This window comes from Macrotis lagotis, chromosome 2 (genome assembly GCF_037893015.1).
Source record: "Macrotis lagotis isolate mMagLag1 chromosome 2, bilby.v1.9.chrom.fasta, whole genome shotgun sequence".
In the NCBI taxonomy this organism is placed as follows: Eukaryota; Metazoa; Chordata; class Mammalia; order Peramelemorphia; family Peramelidae; genus Macrotis; species Macrotis lagotis.
Genome location: NC_133659.1, coordinates 212846566 through 212853463, shown reverse-complemented (window position 1 = coordinate 212853463; position 6898 = coordinate 212846566). Strand labels below are relative to the sequence as shown.

The following is a 6898-nucleotide window of genomic DNA, read 5'->3' as shown; positions in this document are numbered from 1 at the left end:
TAGCATATTCATACATCACAATTTGTTCAGCCATTCTTCAATTGAAGGATGTGTTCCTCATTTCTACTTATTTTCCTCCCCATCACTCTTTAATTTTATCTTTAGGATGAGGAAGCTTGGTTTGTTTGTCATTATTTCTTCTCAGGAATATCTTCTTTCCTTACTTTCCCCTCTCTCTCTGCCTAGGAGTTGTCATGTTAATTTAGAAGCATTTCTACTCCACATTCTTTGAATGAAAATCTAGAACACTTCACATATTTATATGTCATCATTGTACAGGAGCCAAGTTAATCTTTTCTTTAATGTTCTAATTTTAGTATTTGTGCTGCTGAAAGGAGTCTACTATTCACAGCTATGTAGACTTAAATTTTATGAAAACTCCATTAGGTAGTTAGTACACATATTGTAATTCCTATTTTATATATGAAGAAACTGAGATTCAGTAGCATTAAACAACTTACCTATGGAAATGAAGATTCTTTAAAAATTGAAGAAAAGCTGGTATTTTAGATATCCTTTGAACTCATCTTATCCATTTTCTTAAGTGTTTGTTTTACCCTGAAGCTCTCAATTTAATCTTTTGTGAAAATAAGCTTGTATTAAATTGCTATCTATTGTTATACTTTTTTCATCTTAAATAGAAAAAAGTAAGGATAAACTAGGACTGAAGTGAATTTTATCTTTACCTTCATGTGAGGCACTATTTAGACTGAAAAATTTAAGAGAACAGGTATAGAATGATAGCCATATCCTGGTTCACTTAATTACTCATGCAAACTTTCAAGGTAAGCATTGTTTTCTGCAAAGAAATAGCTGATTTCTAGACTTATAAAAGCTAGACCCCCCAACCATGGAGCTTTCATCTAAGATAGTGTTCTGTTAAAGTAATTGTAACTTCAGTTCAGATCTTCCCACTTCTGAGTAGAGAGTTGGCAAATATCCAGTTTATTTTGTGCTTTGATAGCTGTTTATTCTGATCATTCCATTCAAAGGGGAGAAAGATCTGGCCAATTCCATATTTGCAGATTGAATATTATCAGTCAAAGCTGGAAAGATGTATTGAGACCCTTCACAAATATTAAAATGTTTTGGGAAAAGTGAGATACAGTGAAGAAAAATCTAGTTGGTTAGTTTGCCACAGTGGAATTTTCAGGAAAAGAATGATAAAAAGTCAACTTGCAAATAAAAGATAATAAATACTTTTAATCTTCAATAAATAGAGAAAACAATTAAATTCTGCTAAGAAACATAATACACCTATGTAGACAGTGCATCAGATGTTTATGTTTGTAAACTAGATTTTAAAACAAAAAAAATCTCATAGAGAAACCAACAGAATCCTTGAGCTTTTTAAAAAAAAGAAATGACAACACTATTTCAGTATAATGCTATTTATAATACTATACATTATATTTTATACATGTAAAAATTATTCTTACAAGTCTATAGACTTTGTCAGATTGCCAAAGGGATTCAAAACACACAAATACTCACACAGCATCAAACAACTGATAAACATTTATTATCTGTACTAGGAGCTGGAGGTACAATAAAAACAAAGGATAGTTCCTGCTCTCAAAAAGATTTAGTGCAGGAGATAACATAGAAACAAATATGCACATATAAGTTATACACAAGTTACGTGAAATTAGTCAACATAGGGAAATCAATAGAATTAAGGGCAATTGGAAGGGTTTTCTTTAGAAAATGAGATTTTACTTGAACCTTGAAAGAAGTCAGGGAAGTCATGAGGTAGACATGAGGAGAGAGGACATTCCAGGCATGGTATACAAATAGTGAAGATGGACAAACTTGGGAGATGGAGATTCTCCTTCTAAATCAAGGAGGTCATCATCACTGGATTCAAGATTGTGGTGGGGAACATAAGGTGAAAGAAAAGTGAGAAAACAGAAGGGCAGGTTATGTAGGATTTTGAATGTTAAGCAGAAAATTTCATACTTGATTATGGATGTACTAGGGAGCAACTTGAGTTTAATGAGTAAGGGGTATGTATGTTGTATGATATAGGAAAATTGACAGTTTTGGAAGATTGTTGATATTTGAATGGAGGATGAATTGAAATCGGAAGAAATTTATGAATGAGAAAAAAAAATCAATCAGGTCATTTCAGCAGTCTAGCCAATGGGTGATAAGGTCTTGCACCAAGGTAGTAGCAGTGTCAGAAAAAAAGAAGGGAGTGTATTCAAGAGATGTTATAAAAAATTGACATCCTTTGATCCAGTAATACTACTACTGGGTCTCTACCCTGAAGAGACTATGAAAAGAGGTAAAAATATCACTTGTACAAAAATATTCATAGTAGCCCTGTTTGTGGTGGCAAAGAATTGGAAGTTGAGTGAATGTCTATCAGTTGGGGAATGGCTTAACAAACTGTGGTATATGTATGTTCTAGAAACCAGGGGGGATGGGAATTCAGGCAAGCCTGGAAGGATTTGCATGAACTAATGCTGATCGAGATGAACAGAACCAGAACAATGTATACCCTAATAGTAACATGGGAGAAATGGTTAACCTTAATGGACTTACTCATTCCATCAGTGCAACAATCAGGCACAATTTTGGGGTATCTGTGATTGAGAATACCATTTGTATCCAGAGAAAGAATTATGGAGTTTGAACAAAGACCAAAGACTATTACCTTTAATTTAAAACAAAAACTGTTATCTTATTATGTAATTATACTTTATGTTTCTTCCTTAAGGATATGATTTCTCTCTCATCACATTCAACTTGGATCAATGCATACCATGGAAACAATGTAAAGACTAACCGACTGGCTTCTGTGGGGGGTGGGGGAGGGAAGCATGTAAAGTCCAAAATAAATAAAATCTTTCTAAAAAAATAAAATATACAGAGCTTGGAAACAGATTGGGTAAGAAAAACAAATGTTTAAGAGCTCCAATTATAGAAAAAAGAAAGATTTCTGGATTGGAGAAAGAAGCTAGAGGGCAGAACTAGAACCATGGACATTGTGGACAAATAGATTTAGACTATGGGGGAAATCTACTTAACAATTAAAGTTCTTCCAAGATGAAATGAGTTACTTTAGAAAGTTGTGATTTCTTTTTTTCTTGTAACGTGTAAATAAAGTCTATAGGAATGTTTACTAAGGATAAATGTCAAAGACACTCATGCTTTCTGAGTTCTGGGATAATTGTGATTGTATAAAATTCTTTGAGGATGAGATAAGAGCGTGAATTTAGTCATATAAATTCCATAGCAAGATAAGGTTTCCTTCCCCTCTTTTTTTGGGAGGGGGGACTGAAGATAGAAAAGACTAGATGTAGGAAGAGAGCCTTAAATTATATATTTTGATTTTTAGAGAATACAAATGGTTAATTCCTTTTTTCACCTATATTCTTAGCCAGGAACCAAATCTTTTCAGAAACCTAATATAATAATTTTATATTAAATGTAAATGACTCAATCATCTACTTAGTTGGTTGGCTTCTATAAATTTAAAATAGTGTATCGCAATAAAATATTATAAATTTAATTGTATACCTGATTTCTTGATGTAGATACTTTCTTGATTTTCACCCATCTTTTTCTTTAACCTGGGTCCCTTTGTAGTAAAGATGATATAGTTTTATATTTTGGGGGGTTTTTTGTTTCTTTTTTTTTGTTTTGGGTTTTTTTTTTGCAAGGCAATGGGGTGAAGTGGCTTGCCTAAGGTCACACAGTTAGGTAATTATTAAATGTCTGAGGTCAGATTTGAACTCAGGTGCTCCTGACTCCAGGGGTGGTGCTCTATCCACTGCACCACCTAGCCACCCCAAGATGAGATAGTTTTATAATAAATTTTACTTAAATACTTTTGCTCCATAGACTTGTAAACATTTTCATATATTTTATATGCACAGAAATTCTTTTAGGTAGTCAGAGCACGTATTCATACCTATTTTTACAGAATAGGAAACCAATTTCCAGGGAATTTAGTTAACTTAGTCTGTCACCCAGAACTGACTGTGTAGGATCATAGAGAGTACCAATAATCAGTCGTTACTTGACCTCCATTTGTAGAGTTTCATTCTGAAAAAAAGGATACTGTCTGGAACATTTTTAAAAGCACATGTGTGGAACTTGTTAACATGTATTTAAGACACCTGGATCTCTGAACTCAAAAATTAAAATAATTGTTTTCTTCCACTGGTGTATATATATTTTGCAATTTCATTTGCTTTGTGAAAATGATACAAGACTAATCAGTTGTAGAAAAATTTCAAAAGGTAGCAGAGGTATATTCCTGCTATTTAGTTAGAGGACTATGTAATTGAAAAATATTTCTTTTCAGTTCTTTTTTCCTGATATTAAGGAAATGAACTAATCTTTTTGTATATTTAATTACTAATCATGTTTAATTATTAAGTTATTTATATCAGTTTGTTTTAATTGATATTTAATATACATAATTATTAAATTACCATGCTAGATATTCTATGTTTTCACTATCATTTTAATGTCAAAAAAGGACCAAGGTATTTTCTGTCCAAAATTTCCCAAAGAATGTAACTATTAATCAAAACATAGATTTTTAAAATTTAAATACATAAATATTTGAAAATACTTAAGTATTTGAAGGCTGTCAGCCAAATTAATGATGCAAACAAGTAGGTTTCTAAGATCTATAGGCTTAAATATCAGCATGATTATATCAGTGATATTTTTGAGGGAAGACTGGCTGTGTGTTATGCAAAATAATTCTACCTGATAAAATGTATATTTACTTTATTTGAATTTTCATATTTACTTTTATTCAAAAACAGCAGCAAATCTTGCCCACTGAGGCTTATTATTAAAATGTTTCACTGCTTTCCTCCCCTTTTTTTGCCTTAGAAATAATAGAAAAGGGATCTCTTTTCAACAGTACCAAACTATAAATCACTCACATTTATATAGTTCTTTAAGTCTGCAAAGTTCTTTCTCTGTATTATTTCATTTGCTTTCATATATTATTTCTTCTGATCCTCATAACAACCCTGAAGGACAGATACTACTATTATCATAATTTCACATGTATGGAAACTGAGCCAGAGCAAAATTAAATGATTTGGCCAGGAACACAAAGTAAGTGATTGAATTAGGATCTGGACCTATATCTGCCTGTCTAAAAAGTTACTACTCAATTGACTTCTAAAATTGATATACTGAGACATGATACCATGCATACCATGCAGAATCTGAGATCAGGAAGACTTAGAATTTAATCTTCTTTGTAACCCTTAACTTTATGGTATTAGGGAAATTCCTTAACCTTTTTTGGTCCCAGTTTCCTCTTTAATAAATAAAATGACAATAATTATAACAAATTATAACAAATGCCAAGGCATTTGTGAGGATCATGGTGTCACAAGGACCTATGTTCAAATCTGGTCTCAGATATTTAGTGAGTTTTGCACTCCTTTCTTTCTTTACTAACTAACTTGAAAATCTCATAGATTCAATCATTAAGATGATGTTCAAATCTATCCAGTCATAACTTCTTTCCTGCACCCTAGTCTTGTATCTATACCTGCCCATCAGACATTTCAAACTGAATGTCCACTAGGCATCTTAAACTTAATCTATGCTAAATAGAACTCATTGTCTTTCTCCCCAACTCTCCTACCTTCCAAATTTTTCTATTATGTCCAAGAGCACTAGTCATCTCAAGTATCCCAGGCTACAACTTATGTGTAGTTCTCAACTCCTTACTAAATCTCACTCTCCTACCCCCATATAATGTATAGCTATCATCTATTGATTTTAGTTTTACAACACTTCTAGAATATGCCTCCTTATCTCTGATACTGCCACCACCTTGGTGCAATTCCTCATCTCTTCAACACCTGAACTATTACAGTAGCTTGCTGTTTAGTCTGTATGTCACATCCTTTCTCTTTTTCTGGTTCTCGTGAGTTATTACAGTGATTTTTCTAATCTTCAGGTCAGTGTGAAAGGATTGGAACATTAATGCATTGCTGGTAGAGTTATGAAGTGATTCAACTATTCTGAAGAACAATTTGAAATGATACCCAAAGAGCAATAAAACTGTTCCTATTCTTTGATCCAGCAATTCCAATTCTAGGCCCATAACCAGAAGAAATCATCACATGTTCCAAAATATTCATAATAGTTCTCTTTGTAGTGGCAAAGAATTGGAAATTGAGAGGATGCACATCAACTGGGGAATGACTGAACAAGTTATGGTACATAAATAATAGGGAATACTATTGTTCTATAAGAAACCATAAATGGTCAGACTCTAGAGAATCATAGAAGGAATTACAGGATCTGATTCTGAGCAAAGGGAGCAGAACCAAGAGAACAATATACACATTTACAAGAACATTGTGAGATGATCAACCCTGATGAATGCAGTTCTGAGAACTAGGACAACCCTATTAAACCAGCTATGGAAAATATTATCCCTATCCAGAGAAAAAATCAAAACCAAACAAAACTAAACAAAATATCCTTCAGAATGTGAGGAACATTGGATTCACTTTTTTAAAAAAAATCTCCTGTATTTCTTTCCCTTAATCCTAATTCATCATACTAAAAATGACTAACCTGTAAATATGCTTAATACAAATGTGTAAATATAATATTAACCTGACTGCTTGCCACTGAGGGGAGTGGTATGGGAGGGGAGGGTGGAAGGAAATTTTGTTATTAAGAAATATACACAGGCATTTGGATGAATGTTAAAAAAACTTTCATTATATGTATTTAGAAAAGTAAAACATCAATTTAAAGAAAACTGCCCAAGGCCACACAGCTAGGTAATTATTAAATGTTGGAGGAGAATTTGAACTCAGGTACTCCTGACTCCGGGCTAGTGCTCTATCCACTGTGTCACCCCATACATTCTTTAATAACTAACAAAGAGCTCTTT

At 32.8% G+C, this 6898-nt stretch overlaps 1 non-coding gene across 1 annotated transcript; it reads right to left on the bottom strand.

The window, feature by feature from the left end:
* Positions 1-234: 234 nt before the first annotated feature.
* LOC141515715 (U6 spliceosomal RNA) lies at positions 235-338 on the bottom strand. The gene has a single exon (XR_012476469.1). It is a non-coding gene; the product is annotated as a U6 spliceosomal RNA (small nuclear RNA).
* Between the last annotated feature and the right edge of the window lie 6560 nt (positions 339-6898).